General features: G+C 50.4%; 1 protein-coding gene across 4 annotated transcripts in view; it reads left to right on the forward strand.

The window, feature by feature from the left end:
* TPST1 (tyrosylprotein sulfotransferase 1) overlaps positions 1–19,097 on the forward strand; it is a 62,846-nt gene that overhangs the window by 530 nt on the left and 43,219 nt on the right. The gene's annotated exons all lie outside the window — the stretch shown is intronic.

The raw sequence follows: 19,097 nt of genomic DNA on the forward strand, positions 1-19,097 counted from the left end.
CCAACAACACACACAACAACAACACACACAACAACAACACACTCCACCAACACACACACCAACAACACACACAACAACAACACACTCCACCAACACACACACCACCAACACACACACACCAACAACAACACACACCACCACCAACAACACACACACGCCACAAACATAACACACACAACAACAACCGCCATTCGCCACTAAGTGGCGGTGACGTCACCACGACGCTTGTGCCAGGCCATGTGCACCTTGAGGCCACACCACTAACACACACACCAACACCACACCAATAACAACACACACACACACCAACAACACACTATACACATGTACTAACACGTTGTACTAACACTACACACACTATACAATATTCTAACACTACACGGTGTACTAACACTCTACACACTGTACACACACTAACACTACACAATGTACTAACACTCTACACACTGTACTAACACACTACACAATGTACTAACACTACACTGTACACACACTAACACTACACACACTACACGATGTACACACACTAACACACCACACTAAGGCTACACACAGGCTGTGTACTAACGCCGTAGTTGTGAGTAAAGGGGCTCTCAGCACTGTAGTTGTGTGTGTTGGTGGATACTTGTGTTGGTGTGCGTGTGGTGTAGCATTCGTAGGTGCTGCTCGCTAACAGCACTTGCCCCCTACACTCTGTTAAGGCTATACGGGGGATCATTGTCTTTTTTCTGGTGTAGCACACGTGTGTGTGGGGTGACACGTGTGTGTGTGTGGTGACACGTGTGTGGGGTGTCACACGTGTGTGTGGTGTGACACGTGTGTGTGTGTGTGTGTGGTGTAACACGTGTGACGTGTGTGTGTGGTGTGTGTGACACACGTGTGTGTGTGTGTGGTGTGTAACACGTGTGTGACGCGTAACACGTGTGTGTGGTGTAACACACGTGTGTGCCATCTGTATGTGGAGTGACACACGTGGCATGTGTCCGCGCCACTGAATGACTGTACTTACAGTACACGGCGTGCACGTGTCACCCACACAATGCACACCCACACACGCTGCGTGCACAACAACAACAACAATGGTAGTCCTCTCTATACGCTTGGTTGTGTGTACACTACACAAATAGCCGGTACTGTGCTGTAACAAGTGTGTGTTGTGTGTTGCGAATGCAATGCGTGCACTTTACGCTGCGTGTACTTGTAATGTATACTGCACATACGACTCTGTGTGTGTCGTATACATTGTATGTGTGTACACTACACGTGGTGCATTGCACTGTGTGTATATGGTGTGTATGTGGTGTGTACACAGTGTGTGTATATGGTGTGTACGCACTGCGTGTGTATGTGGTGTGTACACACTGCGTGTGTATATGGCGTGTACACACTGCACTGTGTGTATATGGCGTGTACACACTGCACTGTGTGTATATGGCGTGTGCACATTCTTGCCGTGATGTGACGCATTGTGAGTTTATATTCAGCGCTGTGCTGCGCGTGCGTCTGTTTTATTACGGTGACACCAGGTGACGATTATCTGAACATCGCCACTGGGGAGACAAAGGCGGCCGGGCGTAGTGCTGGTCCCCCCCCACACCCTCGTGCGCCGTGCCGGCCTTCATAGGTGCTACTCGCTAACAGCACTTGCCCCAAACAGTCTGTTAGGGCTACACGGGAGATGTTTGTCTGTGTGTGTGTGCATGTAACGTGTACGTGTGCGCATGTTGTGTGTGTCATTGTCAATGCCTCTCTATGTGTGTGTGTATTCGGTGTGTATACATTATAATATCTGCGTGTATGCTTCAGTGCACCGTGGAAAATTCTCTACACTGCTGTAGCAGGCCAGACGTAGAATACTTGGTGTCTGTGCAGGATCTCATCACCCCGAAACCACATTGGAGGGGGTGGAAGCTGTCAAGGCTGCTTCTTCATCGTTCCTGGCAAGACGATGTTGAACAATCCTCGCCAAGACTTTTCGGTTTCACAATGATGGTATTACAATCGATTGCATTCTCCCCCCTGCCCCTCTCTTTAGAGGGGGAGAAAAAAACGGGGCATCCACCAGGGCAGGCTGCCCTTCCAATCCCGCAGAAGATGCCCCGAGAAATTCTGTCGCATAAAAATAATAACAATAATTCAGATGTATAGTTGCGCATTCCATCCTCGGATTCCCAAATGTGCAATGCATTAGCAGTATGAAACAAAAACAGAACCAGGGGCAACCGACCAAGCTAAAGAAGCGAAGGCCACTTTAAAGAGATGAATTTTCAAAGCAGACTTAAATATATCGACCGACTCCGATTGCCCTGATTTCAAGTGGCAAGGCGTTCCATAGCTTGGCTGCCACACTAACAAAAAGCCCGATCACCGAAAAAGCCCAACCTACAGACCTGGGGAGTGCTGAGCAGTTGGAGATCACAAGATCTTAAGGACCTTGATGGAATGTGAAAATGTATTCGTTCCTGCAAGTAACGTGGGGTGGTGAGCCCTTTTTAAAGCCATATAGGTGAATAGCAGTATCTCAAAATCCACTCGGAATTTGACTGGTACCATACCTTAATATTGGAGCTTTCGTGACTACAGGAATTATTCTTTGGTTCTTTCGGTAAAGTCACGTATAAAGATAAAATAATAAATTAAATAATAGCATACTACGACGTTTCGATTGCAACACAAGCAATCATCATCAGGTATAAAAGAAATAGCAACAAAAATCTAACCAGAAAACTATAGACAGACATATAAGCAGACAGAAATCATATCTTTATGATGTCTGTCTAGTACAGGATAATTGAGTTTCGGGTCCATACGCCGTAGAGTCTTTTCAATTTGGGCAAAAAAAAAAGTTTTTGTTTGTGTTTCTCCCTTGTGATGGGACTTTGTAGAATGAACGTTGAGATTTATAAGGGCACGGGGTGACCAATAAGCTCTGTACTGGTCTGTATAAAGGTAAGCATTGATAAGGGGTTGACAGGCATGAGGGTGTGTGGCTGAGTATACTAGTGGTGATTGTCAAATTTGTTTGTGTTTCTCCCTTGTGATGGGAATTTGTAGGATGAACGTTGAGATTTATAAGGGCACGGGGTGACCAATATGGTCTGTACTAGTCTGTAATAAGGTAGGCACTGATGAGGGGTTGACAGGTATGTGGTAGCCAATGAAGAGATGAGACTGCCTCGCACGCAAAGCACTTCTTCGCCTCGGCGATTCGTTTTGGAGTGCATCGCCGTCCTGCCCTTTGCTCCCGATCAGCACGGTTGGCTACGTACGGTGGCGAAAGAGGTTCGACGCACAGTACACACGTAGAGTTCTCGGGCTCTGGATCACCTTTTTGCAGCTCCTCGGCAGATGGCAAACAGCCAGCCACTCACAATGGTGGAAGGGGGGTCATCTACTTCCTGTCGCAGGGTCAAGCATCCCTTGGTGACCTTACGCCAGTGTTCTTTACTACTTTCGCCACTAAGACCTCATCGGTGTGAGGGCCGCCACACAATTTCAAGCCATTTGGGGTTTGAAAGCGCGTTCATGGTGTGGGGGGGCGAGCGGGGGGGGGGGGGGGGGTGTTTTCACGTTTGTGTATTGTCGGGGCCCACATTAAAGGCCACCAGCGGCTGCCAGTGGCCCACAGGCCTTGCAACGAAGAACACTGGCCCACCTATCCGGTATTGTTATGGCCGAGGGGTTCCCCACACCCCAACCCCTCCCCCCCTATAAAACAGAGTTGGTCAGCAAAATCTGCAGACCTTTTTCCGTGGGTCGTAGATCGGATCACCATTTTCCCCCCTTAAGGGTGGCAAATTGTGGTGGCGCTGCAATTTATTGTTGATGGTACTAGAGAGTGGCTCACGATCATGGGCTACCGTGACCGTTCCCATATCCTCACCAGCTCTTCACAGTAGGTCCTGGTGCCAAGGGCGTAAGCTTACGTTTGCTGTTCTATCACTACATAGCCCAGCAGATAATCTTGCTTGGACGGAAGATGAGTGCATGCACCAATAATGGAACGGTGTGTTGGCAATTACAAGCCCATGGGCTTACAAACCCAAACATCGTGATTGGGGAGACAAAGGCGGTCGGACGTGGTGCTGGTCACCCTCCCCCGCGTGTACCGTGCGGGTTTTCTTCGGTGCTCGCTCACAGCGTTTGCCCCAAAAGTCTACTCCGGCTATGAAGGGGTTATCTTTGTAGTCCATTAGCTTTTGGCACTTCACGTGGCCTCAAGGTGTACTTAGCCTGGCACAAGCGCCGAGTTGACGTCACGACCACTTGCTGTTCAACGGTGGTTGATGTTGTGTTCGTCCAGTAGAGATGTGTGTGTGTGTGTGATTTATGTGTCCGTAGTGCAGTGTAGATGTGTGTGTGTGTGCGAGAATTAATGCAGTGTGCCCGTGTGATGTGGATTTACCATCGCATTAGGGCATGGGTGCGCATGATTACCAGTAATGGCCATATGCCTTTCGCATGAGAATATTGTGCCGGAGCTGCTCCTGGACAACATTCTCCTATCACAAGCCTCGGGAGACTATTCACGGCGCAGTATTTGTCCGCAAGGCGTTTTAATTAAATGATGTGCGGAAACTGCCAGTGTAACGTCTACTCCCGGGCAGCGGGAGAGTGGCACGCTCCAAATATGCGCCGACTGCCTCGCAAGTCGGTGATTTAAAACCGTTCGCGTGCTTTTGTATATTTTTTTGTTATTGTGAGAGGAAGGCGTAGGCCCAACGCTGGAACGATGGTGCTACACAACACCTCCATGGCAGGTAGTCGCGGAGATCCACAGCTCGGAGGATGTGTAAAAAGCCCATTCGGGCACAGCGAGTGAACTCTCCACGCTCTTGTTTTGGACACGTAAATGCCGATTCACAAAGCGTGATGTATCATAGGGTTGGCAAATGGCAAATGACTGTGATTTCGTTTGGCAAAGTATGACCACCCCCCCACCCACCAATTTTTATGTTATGTTATTGCTGCATTGTTCGTGGGCCCTGGAAACGTGTCGATTCACTTGGTGGGTTGGCGAATGGCACTTGGCACTTGGAGGAATCGATTGTTACTCACGACAGGGCACCCTTCTGCCATTCTCCCTACGTTTCATATTTCTGCACATTCCCGCGTTTGTGTTATTTAAGTCCCATAACAAACAAAAAACCCGGCACTATTGATTCCTAGGATGACCATTTAGATTAAAGTTGTGAATACAGTCTGTCCTGTGATGCTGCGTGTTTTCGTAACGCGAATTGGATATAACGCTATGCATGTATTAGGGAAGACATTTTTATAACGCGGATGCGAATTGGATATACCGCGATTTGAGCGAACAGAACTACGTCGGCATAGTTTCTCACGAGGCGGGATGCTGCTGGATGCTTCCAGATGCTACCCACGTGCCTCAGTCTTTGCTCAGCCTGCGTACGCATCTCACGTGTTATCGCGGACTGTGCTTTACCCCATATTATATATTCTAACGTGATTTGTCCATAACGTGCTGTGCTTCAGGAACGCAACGGCGGCCGTGTTATAGGAGAAGGGACCGTACAGCAAATAATTTACACTTATGATGAGGAGGCGTAAGGGCCAAAGAGGCACGTCTCTTTCGCACGGCGGGAGAGACGCCTGGGAGAGGCAGTGATTATTGTCAAAGCAAATTCCGACGCCACAGCAAAAACATCTGCGCCGCTTTTACCTGCAGCATGGGAAAGAGGTGAGCGCTCGTTTGAGTCGCAGATGGGGACCCCCCCCCACTCCCAGAGGGGAAAATTAATGCAGCGGGTCCTTGTGAGTTTTGTTGTCGTTTGATTTCCTTCAATTGTTGCACATGTTTAAATTTGGCGTTTTCCGCTGTGACGCAAGCACGTGACAGACTGTTCTTTTGCTTAACGTCGGCTTGGGCTGCTTGAGGATCCCACTTTCCATGACACGCGCTTTTAAATGCCTCGCGGATATTTCCAGCACGAGAGCGCGGGGGAGTCGAACTATCACCACCGAGCTAAAGGAACCCGCTGACCCCCAGGTCTCACAGCTGCCCTGCAAGTAATGTACAAGTGTTATTAAGCTCTCGGTTAATGCCCCGTGACCACTTACAGGCAGCAGTGCGCGCTCGCATGTATGTGTCTGTGCGCATGTGTGTTTTTTCGTGAGTGAATTGATGTGTTTGTGTGTGTCCTTGCATGTGGACATGGTGGTGTGTGTGGGTAGTGGTGTGCCTGTGTGCGTGTGTGTGTGTGTGTGTGTGGTGGTGCATGTGTGTGTGTGTTGTAGGAAGCGGTAGTGTTGAGGTTAGCACGCTGCACTATGAACCCGGCGTCCCCAGTTAGATTCCCGCTCACAGCCGACATCAGTGGGGATTATTTGAACCGGTCCTGGGCCTCCCCACAGTCGATTCAGCCTCAAATGAGTACCTGGTGCAGTGTGTAAGCATCACTACTGGGGAGACAAAGGTGGTCGGGCGTGGTGCCGGCCACTCACCCCCTCCTGTACCGTTCCAACAGTACTTGCCCCAACAGTCTGTTAAAGGCTACTCGGGGGATCTTTGTTTTGGTGTGTGTGTCTACCAGTCATCTCAGCTGGTGAACCCATAACACCTGGGTCTGTTCCGTGACCTGCCAGCGAACGAGCCCGCGACACTTCACGTGGCCTCAAGTTGCACCTAGCTTGGCACGAGCGCGCTATGGTGATGTCACCGCCAGTTAGGTGGCGAATGGCCCCTATTGCGTGCGTGTGGATGTGTCGATCCCGAGGAGCTAGAGGACACGCAGTGCTTGAGTAATGTAGGTGGAGAGAAGCATTGATTTCCCTGTGAAGTAGATCGAGTCCGTCTTCCCTTAATGACCCTCGCCACACTGCAGGCATGCTTACAAAACATTACAATCTTTAATATCGCTGCGTACGCTTCGAGGGCTGCACTTGCCCAACTGGAATGCTGTTTGTTCGCTGTCGCATTTACTCGCATTGTTCGTCGAGTTATTCCGTTTCGCACTCGAACAGCGGAGCATGGCCTTGCCTTGTGGGGGGGGGGGTTAAAGGATTGCGTGGTAGAAAGGCGACAAGTGTGCCGTTGTTGTGACGCAGTACAGCAAGTAGGTCTCGGCTCTTTTCTGTACGGCAGATTTTCAGTTTTTATTGCTCGTGTGTGTGTGTATAATATATGTCGATTTTCTTCAGGCACCCTGGCAGGTTTTTTTAGTCGTGACATAATCCAGTAAGGAATGGTGGGGAACCCCCCCCAGCCCCCAGCCACTGGTGGTGGCCTCTGCGTTCACCGCGACGTACACACACTTACATTTTCACGTCAAATCAAACCCTCTGCTTCTACAGGGCGGCACCCCCAATGTCCGTGGGTGGTGAGCCAAGAAGTCGCGAAGCGTTTCATCGGTCTTCCCTCAGTGTGGCGACGTTCGAGCCAGTCGTCCTCTACGGCTGACACGGCACGGGGGGGGGGGGGGGGGGGGGGGGAAGCCTTCGCCCAACGGTGGATTGACGAGGAACGCTTCGCCGCGAATCGAAAAGGACGTTTCGTCGTGTGTCACGGCACAAGGGGGGGAACTCTGTGCATTCTGGTGTAAATGGAGTTGAACCCTCGCCGCGCATGAATAATGTGACCCCCCCCCCCCACCACGCTCGGGGGCCCGTTAAGCCGGCGTGCACGCGGACGCAGAGGCGCGAGCCCCCGGGATTTCTGTCCGCCCCTCGCAGCGTCAATTGAACGTGGCTGGGTGATGCTGAGCAGTGTTACGTTTCTTGTGCATGCTCTGCGCTGTTTTTTTCTCTTTTTCTTTCTTTTCCCCACTGATTGTTCCGCGCAGAATTTGAGCTTCATTTCATTTTTTCACCCGACATTTGCTGCACGTCGGCCTTGCAGTAGAGCCTTCTCGCGCTCTCACGGCACGTATCGAGATGTCTCTGACTGATGCTGGAGTTGTTTAGGTTCGTTTCAGTGATTAGTCACCTGCCAGGCTTGCGGCCTCAGTCTTTTTTGTCTTGGTTCTGTGTAGGGTCTGCGATTGTGGCCGGGAGATAGCAGGACACGCACATGGGTTGTTAACCTCTGCGTGTGGACGTGTTGAGTATTGTTCCTTGCCTATGCATGGGTTTTCTCCAGGTATTTGAGTTTTCTCCCAAACGCAAAACGTCACCCGATGGAATCGGCCAAACTTCCCAGTGCAAGACCCTGCTGGAAAAAGAGTCTTGATGTTTTCCTGTGTAAATCAATGACTCATTCAGTAAACTAAAAAAAATATCATGTAAGGCTCACTGAGCTATATGGCTCTTCTTCAGAAGCAACCTGGCCACAAATGATGGCTCACCTATGTGGCTTATTGTGTGGAAATTCAGAGTAGCCAAATGCTACTGTGTTGGACGATTTAGATCAGAGGTGGTGATGGTGAAGGCTGATAATTGTGCTGTTGATGATGAGAAGAAAGCTTCACCAAGTCTCGGGGACTTAATTTCACGAGGGTCTTGCATTCGAACGATTGGGCAATTCATTTAAGTGTTGGCCATGTGGTAGAAAACCAAAATGTGTGGAGACATCCCACACACACAAGGGGGAGAGTTGCGGGGGGGTGGGGGGGTAGCACTGAAAGAACTGCGCGGATGGATTCAATAATCCATTGCGGTACTTCTTCAGGAGGTACCGCAAGTATATGTGAATGTTGAACCATCGTGAGAATTGTATTTTATTATGTTTTATTTTCATTATTTTATTTTATTATTTCCCTTCTACGTGACTGTACCGAAAAAACCAAGAAGATGAATCCCTGCAGTCACGAAAGCTTTAAATCGAAAAATGTTGAACTTCTTTCGCACCCTATATAGCCAACCGTGCCAATCAGAGGTGCAGGCCAGTGATGGGGGGGGGGGAGCACGAGGCATCGTGATGAGTTGGCGGTTAGGGGCGCGCGAATCTTTTACTTGACGGACATCAGCATGGCCACACGTCATCTTTGGTGCGGGCACGCGTCCACCCGTGCGTACTGCTCCCTGGTAGCGCGCGTCTCAATTCCATGCAGTTATTCGCGCCGACAGAAAACAACGACAATTGCGGAGAGCTGCCTCGTCCCCGTCGAAGCAGAAAAAAAAATATATATCCGAGGGCAAAGTGTCAAGGTGCGCACGCACGCGCACACTCCGCACGCTTGACGGGCCTCGGCCACCATCTCTGCCTCCGTCACTAGGACTGCCGGGAGCTCTGGTGACCTCCAAAAGCAGTCGGCGGGGAAATTGGCGTGCGTCTTGCACATGAAGCCAGAACATGGCCATCCCTATCCTCGGTGGAACGATTTTCTGGGGACCCCGATGACCTGATCGCCGGTGTTTATATTGAAGGTGTGTTGCACACTCGGTTGGGGCCGGCAAGGTCACGTGTGGGTTTTGTTGTGACGGGACGGTAAATTCGGTGGTCGTGTTCCGTTCAATGCGGCCAGGCAGCAGTGCGGTTAGAACACTCCACTCGCAGTTGAAAGGTTGCGGAGTTCAAATACCGGTAAGGGGTCCAGGTCGTACCATCTCCCCCGTGGAGCTGCTCCCAAAAAAAACGAGCGGCACTTTGCGAGAAGACGACAAGCGGTGGTTGTCTTTATAGGAGGACCGGCCATAGGAATGTGTAATTTCCACCGGTAGCTCAAGCGCGTTCAACTGTCATGAGGAGCTCTCTCGCCAAATGCTAAAATGTACGAGTGATCACGATGTTGAGTGGCTGGACAGCCTGGTGGTCAGGATGCTGGCAGGCCCACTCAACTGGCTTGTACAGTTTTTTTTTGCGCTCGCCCTGCCGATGCTGTCAGGCGCAGTCTCATTCTGTCTGCTGCACGGCGGGCGACGGGTGATCCTGTGTGTGTGTGAGAGCCTGCCCAAGTGTGTCGGCCCAGTTGTGGGGGGGAAGGGGGGTACAGCTGGTGTGCATCTGCCAGTCACCTCGGTCGGCCAACCCACGGCACCGCCTGGGTCTGTCCCGTGACCTTCCATCAGCGAGCCTTCGACACTTCACGTGATAGCCTCCAAAAGTGCACCTGGCCTGGCACAGGCGCCGTGGTGACGTCACGATCGCTTAGTTGCGAGTGGCGGGTATTGGTGTTGGTAAATGTGTTTGCATCCCACCCCAAAATCCACAATGGAAATTTTTCTTCAGCCAGGGTAAGAAAAATTGGTGCTCTAATTGGGCTGCTTCTGGTGTCCATTGTAGTCCATTTCAATGGGGTTTGTCTCTTGTTACCTAATCCCCTGTACACGCACGCGTGCGCATGCGATCATAATCTCCTTCCACATTGCTCTAGGCCGTAATCAAGCTCCAAACTTTTAGGAAAAGCCATCGTAGATGCTACAGCGGTATAACTGTTGTCAAGAATAGACCCAGAAATATCCCTGAAGGGGGTGGGGTGTGAAACCCAACATTGGAAATGATGAAGAAGCCTCATGAGTGGCTCCTGGCGAGAAAAAACTACAAATTCAAGAGCGTCAAACAGAAGACGGGGCAATTGAGCGTCGTCTCTTTGATACACGAACGCCAAACCAACCATTGCTCGAAGATGAAAGTGTTCACACACATTTTTCGCCATTGGGGATGTTTGACCATACTTCACCGCGTTTCGTCAATGCGGGTTAGCGAGGGGAAAGAGAGGGGGAGCCCAAGACCAGTTGGGATATCACTTGCCATTGATGTTGGCCCTGGCTGGGAAAGCAAACTCAAGTTTTTTTGCCCGGTTAATAGCTCGGTTAGCTCCCCACTTGCACCGCGATTACACCCACCCCACCCCACTACCTTGCGGCCTGTTGCATACAGCACAGAGCCTCGTTCCGCAAATTCCTCCCGTGCCTCGCTCGTGCACTCTTGTCAGGCTCTGCACGCGCGCATGCTCATCGCTCGCGTGTCCTGTCAGAAAAAGGGGGGCCCCCCAATGTAATTTTCCTTAACGAACTTCAAACCACGGTGGGACGCCAATCAAAAACCCCCTGCGGTTCGGAAATGGAACGCGTTCGTCTGGTGCGTAGCCGGCCTTGAACGTGCGCATTGCGTTCGATTTATCAAAACCGGCTTCTTTTTTTTTCAATAAAATTCTCTTGCCAAATGCGCCGCGTCCTGCAAGTGGCCCCGGGCTCTGGAGTGTAATAAGGCTGGTTAAACGGGCCGTGTATTTCTCGTCCGTGGAGGGCGCTATTCCAGGCTGTCCGTGCTGCTCTCCGTAGTGGTGGCGGCGGCGGCCCAGACAACAATGCCACCCCACTCCCCCCCCCTTTGTTATGAGCACGCGGTGCATAATGCAGCAGAGGGGGCGGGGGGGGGGCGGTATTTGCCTGCTTGCGTCACAGGCGTGTGCGTCGTGTGCGTCACAGACGTGGAAGGCGGTGGGACCCATGGCTCTAATCCCCTCTGTGCAGCGAGGTGGGAGCGGCGCTCGTTCGCTCGCTCGCTGGCGAAAGGTCTCCCGTGCACTCCCGAGACCAGGTGCTGAGTCTTGCGTAGGGGGGGCGGGTGGTATGGGGGGGGGCAAGTCTTTTTAAATGAGCTCAACCCAAAAGACAAACATCCCTTTATCCATTTATCCATTTTGATTTAAAGCTTTCGTGACTGCAGGGATTCATATTCTTGGTTATTTCGGTAAAGTCACGTAGAAGGGAAATAATAAAATAAAATAAATATAAAACAATACAAATTCTCTGCTACGTGACTTTTCCGAAAGAACCAAGAATACAAATATACAGCGGGCGTCAGGGTCTGGATCGAACCCACGTCCTCCTGTATACCAGGCGAGGCAGTTAACATCCCGCCACTGTGGCCGCCCTAAGTGGAGTTACCGACTGGACTAGTCTGCTTGTTCCAGAATACGCGTGGTGTACGAACTTTACTGACTGCTAACTTTTTGACATCGAATTCCTTGATCCCTGCCACCAGGCTGCAGAGTGCAAAGTGGAAGGCGGAGGGGGAGGTGGTCATGGGGTGAGGAGTGCACATGGGTCTGCCCTCTCTCTGGTGGTACTCTCTCTGGTGGTACTAACCTTTCTTATACCTGGCACCTCATATCGTGTGTTTTTTATGTATAGCTTATTGTTGTAACTTTCTGACCACGTGCCCCCCCCCCCCCCCCCCCGGTACTGGACATATGATATTTTATATATATATATAGCTCATCGGATTCCCGCCAATTTAAATAAACAATCTGATTCTGGTTGTGTTTTCCCGGGCTGGGAACTGGACCATTCCCGGTTTGGTAGAGCCTGCTTCTCGTGATCATGGAAACGGAGGGGGGGGGGGGTGTGGTAGGGAGGTGGCAGCCACCCACTTTCTCTCCTGCCATTTATCTCCCTTAACGGTGGTGAGGCACGACCCCAGTGGGTGTGCATCCTCGGCACGGACAGGGACGCGGGGTGCGGCGGATGTTCTTGTGATTGCTGGCCGAGAGGCTGAGAAATGACCCAGATGCAACTGTCGGCTTTACTATTCCCATGGATAAAATTTAAAAAGCACTGGGAGAGCATTGTGCCCCCCACGCCTGTCTTCGGACAGCACACTTAAAGGAGAGGAATCGAAATCGGCACGTGTGCTGGCGGGGTCAGGCATGGCTGCCTAGCGATAGGGCCCATTGCTTAAAGATACTCGGAATCAGAATCTGTATTTCTACCGCAGGAATTTGATTGAGCTTTGAATCTCTTTTTTTCACAGATGTCCAGTAGTAGGGGCACGGGGTCAGAAAGTGACGACAACAAACAATACAAACCTTGACTTCAAGCTTTCGTGACTGCAGGAATTCATATTCTTTGGGTCTTAGATATGTTCAAAGAAAATAACAATTTGATTGAGCTTTGAATCGCTTTTATTGCGATCGAAACGTCGTAGTTTTTTGTTATTTTCTTTGAACCTATCTACGTGACTTTACCCAAGGACCCAAAGAATAAAAACAATACAAAAACACGATATGAGTGCAAAGTATAAGAAATGTCAACACATCCCAAAATGTTTTTTTTATTTTACCAGGTAAAGGCCCACTGAGCGGTATAATTAGTTTTCAGAAGCAACCTGGCCACAAATTGTAGCTCAACGAAGTGGCTTTATCACGTGGATATTTATAGCAGCTCAATAATCTAAATGCACGTTTCTAAGTGTGGGGGGAAAAACCGGAGGTACCAGAGGAAAAAATCCACGTGACCACGTGGAGAGAGATTAGCAAACTCCAAATATACAGGCGTCAGTGGTCTGTATCGAACCCACGACCTCCTGTATATGAGGTGAGGTAGTTAACATCTCGACATAGCTATCGGCGTCCAAGCCCCTTCGCACACTCAGAAGCCCCCATAGCGCACGCACAAGCCCGATCACACAAGCCCCATTGCACACGCGCAAAGACAATGATCCCCCCCGTATAGCCTTAACAGACTTTTGCGGCAAGTGCTGTTCGCGAGCACCTACGAAGGCCGGCACTGCACACGAAGGGGGTGGGTGACCAGCACCACGCCCTTTGTCTCCCCAGTGCCGACGTTTACACACCGCATCAGGTACCCGATTTGAGGCCGAGTTGATCTAGGAGAGGCCCGGGACCGGTTCAGATATAATCGTCACTGGCGTTGGCCTTGAACGGGAATCGAACTCGGGTCGCCGTGTTTTGTGGCGCAGCACACAAGGCCCCCCCCCCCCCCCCCATTGCTTCTCTAGGGAGCCCCAGAAGGGAACACGGTCTGCTGAACGCTGAGCCATTGGCGGCCGCTAATTTAATTAGACCGTTGTGCTTTGTGGTGTCATGGCCTCATTTAAATGGGGTTTTGGCCACCTAAACATTTCTTGACGGTACAATAATCGCTATGTAAATGCGGTCTCGTATTTATTATCATCATCATGAGCCATGGGCAGATATGCTGTTAGGTGTCCACTCCACATTTCGTCATTTGTTTCCACTTTCCTCTGTCTTTTGCCAATGTGCTCAAGCGGTGCCACATCTTTTTGGCACCAATCTGATGAGGGGCCCTCCATAAATGACGTCACGCACCTGGGGGGGGGGGGCGGTCAGACATTTGTAACAATGTGTGACGAGGGGGGGGGGGAGTTTGAGAAATGTGATGTCACATCAAAATGCGCAACTTTAAATAAATATAGAATTGTTATAACAACACTCCTACAACATCAGAGTGCAGTGCCAGATTAAATACGCACTACAGTGACAATTGTTTAAAGCGATTTGAAGCATGTTTTATTTTCAAAATGGAAATATGGTTTTGGGGGGCGGGGGCAGAGCTTTATGACGCTGTGTGACGAGGGAGGGGGGGGTCAAAATTCGTCCAAAATCGCGTGAAGTAATTTATGGACGGCCCCTGATGTCGTCATTAAGCCATTCTCGGTTCGGTCTTCCTCTCTTTCCGGTTCCTTCCATTTTCCTGAACGACGACAACACTTTTAATGTTCCTGTTGTTGTCCATCCTAAATGTGTCCAAATAGTGCCGGTTTCCCTCTCACCGCCGCCTGCCTGCATCATCATCAGGTCTTTTATGTGCAACCTTTTTCTGAACTTCCACGTTGGTCACTCTTTTTGGGTCGCATATTTTATATTTAAAGGAAATGCCTTCATCCAACAGTGGCTAGAGGATAGCTGATGTCAAAATAAGGTATGTAATAAATAAAAAAAGTTAAATATCAGATACTTTAGAAGCCAGGGCACAATGAACTATGCTAGAAGGGAGGTGCTCTAAATGGGCACTAATGGAATGTGTCTCCTTGAAGCTGGCTTCTGGACTAGGGTGCCGAGCCAGCACCTCCCAGGGGCCTGGGTTCAAGCCCTGATCAGAGGTCGCAAACGGGTGTTGATTCCTTACCGGTACCCGGCCGCACCAGGGTCGCAAATGGTTACCCGTACCCGTACCTGGCCGGGTACGGGTACCCGTTCCCTACCCGTAACCGTACCCTACCCGAAATGAGTGACAAACGGTGACTCACCAGTGACTCACGGCCTACCCGTACCCGTACCCGGCCGCAACAGGGTCGCAAACGGGTACCCGTACCCATATCTGGCCGGGTACGGGTAGCCGGGTATCGTGTAGGGGTACGGGTATCGGGTACCCGGTTGCGACCTCTGGCCCTGATGCTGGGCTTGTCCTTCAGGGGCTCGTCGCTGCCACTGTTGGGACACTGGGCCCAGCACTTGTGACCACACGCGCGGGCGAGCGGGGGGGGTGGACCGTTCCGTGAGAAACCTTTCGCAACCTGATGCTCGACACGCACGGCTGTGCGGCGGTCGTTTTACGCGCTGCGAAGTCGAGGACTTGGCAGCGGACGGAGCATCGCTCCTCCACGTCGCCGAGATCGCCTTCGGTTCAGAGTTGAGCGCAACGATTCATGTTGTAGGCGACGAACGTGCTTGTAGTCGCCGACGTTTTGCCCGTGTGAGTTGCGTACTTTAGCTTTCGTGCCGATCCAACGTTCGGCGCGGGGTGTATCGAGTCACGAAGAAGTCCGGTCTGTGTCGTGCAGTGGTGGGGGGGGCGCTTAGATTATATATATTTTATTCGTGGTGGCAACAATTGAAGTTGGGAGAGGCTTCGCACCGCCTAAGCAAGGCGTTCTCTCTCTCTCAGCGAATTTGATTTTTGTCAATTGCCCATGGGGAAATTTCGGACGAAAATAAACTGAAGATAATTAGGTAAACACCACAACAAGATTAAAACAGGTTCTACGGTATTACCGACCTTGATGTTTTTAAAGGGCGTTGTAAATGACGACGGCTTTTAACTGAAGATGCAACCGTGAATGTATTTTTAAGAGCCCTCATCCCGATTTCGTTTAGTGGAAGTTTTTTTGAGTGGCCTTATTTTAAAAATGTGTACGCTTGCAAACGCCTCTGTAAGCCACGGCCGCGCGCGCACGTGTGCTCGTCTTGCGTGGATCCCAGCTATCCCCTGGGCGAGGGCGCTGATGGGCTTGGTGGGGGATCTCATGCGGCTTCGGTGGTAATTGCCGCGGTGAGAAACGCGCGCACCCGGCGGCGTGGACATTGTTTTGCCATCGCGGAGGCTTGCGCTCCCCAGAGCCGAACTATATTCAGTTTTGGCAGTTATTTTGACGGAAAATTTTAAGGGCATAGACCTCTAAACAGCCTCGGATGTTAAATTATAAACGAGCGCAGACAATAATACTTCCATTAATTCATTCAGGCTGGAAGTTTGATGTAAAACAAGTGGTGTTTGGACTTGGACGGAAGTTTGTGAAATTCCATGTACTCGGTTCCCCGCCTCCCCATCGCTACCCCATAACTGTACTGACAGGATTTGCCTCATTAAATTTGGCTTGGTGGAATTCTAGGAATTGCGGGTGTTCGCGGAACAACTGGCCGATTCCCCAACACAGTTGATGTTTGACGTGGACTCCAAGCCACTACGCTATGCAATTGCATTTGCACCAAACGTGCCTTATCTGAGACTTCAAGCTGATGCAGTGGACATAGTGGAAAGGGAACCCCGTGGTGCCTTTCCCACGACTACATCACAGTAGTCCGGCCGGGTTCATGAACTCTGGGCCCCCTGGGGTCATCGGCGGTTAGCCTCCAACACGGACGGCACCAAGGCCCATCCTCTTGAGCACCCTAAGTTATCTTGTTCCTCGGCCTGATTGTTGTTGTCACGCTCCGCCTGGTTCCCCCACTCTTTCCCCCAGGATTTATCTTCTGCGGCCTTGGCAAGTGGTGGCACGTGTACGACATGCACGCAGTGCAATACAGCGTGGCTTTGTGCAGCATCTAAATGCCGCAGTGCATGAAGAATCTGTACAAAGTGTATGACATCTGCATCATGGGAGCCCAGTGGGGGAAAAATAGAGGTTTAATTTTATGGGAGGTGGGGGGGTGGGTAAGAGGCCATGGGGCAGAGAATGGAGATGAAGCACAGAGCTGTGCATTTGAAGACTCTTCAGAGCGAAGAAGACGGTCAGGGATGGGCAGAAGATGAAAGGAAGGTTTTGGAAGCCTGCTCCTGAGCAGCGGAGGGAGCGCGAGGGAGCGCGCGAGATGGAAGTGTCTGCGTTGGATGTGGGAGAGATTTCCGCCCTGCAAAAATGCACGAGGGGGAGGAAATGAAATAAATAAAATAAAGGTCGTCCGAGCACTGCGCTCGCTTGAGAGGAATGGTGATCGCGTGTGGGGAGGGGGGGGGAGCTGGGGTGAAAGTTGACATTTCGATATTTCGGATTGAAGCCGCAAATAACGGCGACGCATGAGCTAAACGAGCGCGCGCTAGGCTTATTGGCCACATTTAATGGATAATTCAATATCTGGAAAAAGTAAAATGTCTACGTGGGTTAGGTTAAGGGCCCGCAATTTATTGCTCCTGTCCGTCGGTCTCAGGCGGCGGGAGTGTAGAGACTCGGGGAAATTAGTTGGGATTCGGAGGGCAAATCGCCGGACGTCGCTCTGAGGTGTCCCATCCCGCTTTGCCGTGGGATCTTCAGAGCAAACGGGACGGTGGCATTTTTGGACCAAATAGCCACGTGATAGATCAGAGCAGGACACCCACTTAGTTGGATGGACTATAAATAGTGTCGGTGGTGCCTCCTGGAATGCGTAATGCTTAAGAGTGCGGTCTCGCAGGTCAGGGATTAGTCAGCACAGCAGACAAGGGGGGGAGGGGGGTGGCAGACTGATGTAGAGGAGATGTCGTCTACTCAAGAACATTGGATAAGTCTCGGGGTCACCTTGGCGAGGTTAAACAAGATAAGAAGAGAGTGCGGTGGCGTTGTTGTTGTGGATAAGAAACGATGGTCAAGATAACGGTGGTGGTGGTAGAGTGGTGGTAGAGTGGTGGTAGAGTGGTGGTAGAGTGGTGGTAGAGTGGTGGTAGAGTGGTGGTAGAGTGGTGGTAGAGTGGTGGTAGAGTGGTGGTAGAGTGGTGGTAGAGTGGTGGTAGAGTGGTGGTAGAGTGGTGGTAGAGTGGTGGTAGAGTGGTGGTAGAGTGGTGGTACCGTGGTTTACCCACTGCACTGAATCTGGTCACGTCGATTCAGAATCAGAATATGTATTTGTACCGGAGGAATCCGATGAGCTATGAAGCTCTTTCTTCACAGATGTCCAGTCGGGGCGGGTAAGAACGTCACAACAACAAACAATACAAAAACACAATAGGAGTGCAAAAGTCCAAGAGTTAAACAGATCACCCCAACACAAATGAAACTAAACCATCGCCAACCTACCAGACACAGCTCACATCAATGGCGAGTGATATCCGAATTGGTCCTGGGTCCCCCCCCCACCCCCAACTTCATCAACTGCACTGACCAGAATGGTGAAAGTATGTTCAAACAACTCCCCATGGCTTGTGACACAGAGAGGCCTTCACTCAACAGTGTATTAACCAAGGGATGTGTCTATACACTCCTGAATTACAGCCCTTCCTCGGATGAGTTAAATATGCTTATTTTCAAGAGGGGTGTTCCTTTTGAATGCTTGGGTCGCGTTGCCTCTGTTGTTTTCTGGTCTGACACTGGTGAGACTTGGCCCTTAAAGAAGGTTGTCTCTGATGTAGGCCAATCCGTTTCAAGGACAATGCATATATTATCGGAGCATGTTTTGTTTGCATGTTCATCGCAAGTACGTGTGGTTAATGCCGACATGATTCCTTGCGAAAGGTTTCTATTTGGTGTTTGAACATCTTAACACACCTGTTTTATTCCAGAATTGGTAAAACCTATTGTTATTCTTCTTCTTGGTTCTTTCGGTAAAGTCACGTAGAAGGGAAATAATAAAATAATAAAAATAAAACATAATAAAATACAATTCTCACGACGTTTCGGCCACAACGCAAGCAGCCGTCCTCGGGTGAAGAACAGGTCTGTCGGAAAGACAACTATGATACTGGCAAAAAAGGTCCCATTTGTACATTTTGAGTATTTGGCTGCTATACATTTCTGCATGATAAGTCACTTTATTGGGCTATCATTTGTGGCCAGGTCGCTTCTGAATAAGAGCTATATGGCTCAGTGGGCCTTACCTGGTAAAATAAAAAATAGTTTACTTGAGTAGCTTTGCCATTTTCTGCTGCTTATATTAAGTGTACGACAGTTTTTTTTGTATCTCGCCTCGGTACACAAACATTTCCCTGTTTGCGTTTATGTCATGAGACAACTTTCCATTTGG

Source organism: Lampetra planeri, chromosome 37, assembly GCF_965212315.1.
Source record: "Lampetra planeri chromosome 37, kcLamPlan1.2.h2, whole genome shotgun sequence".
NCBI classification, from domain to species: domain Eukaryota; kingdom Metazoa; phylum Chordata; class Hyperoartia; order Petromyzontiformes; family Petromyzontidae; genus Lampetra; species Lampetra planeri.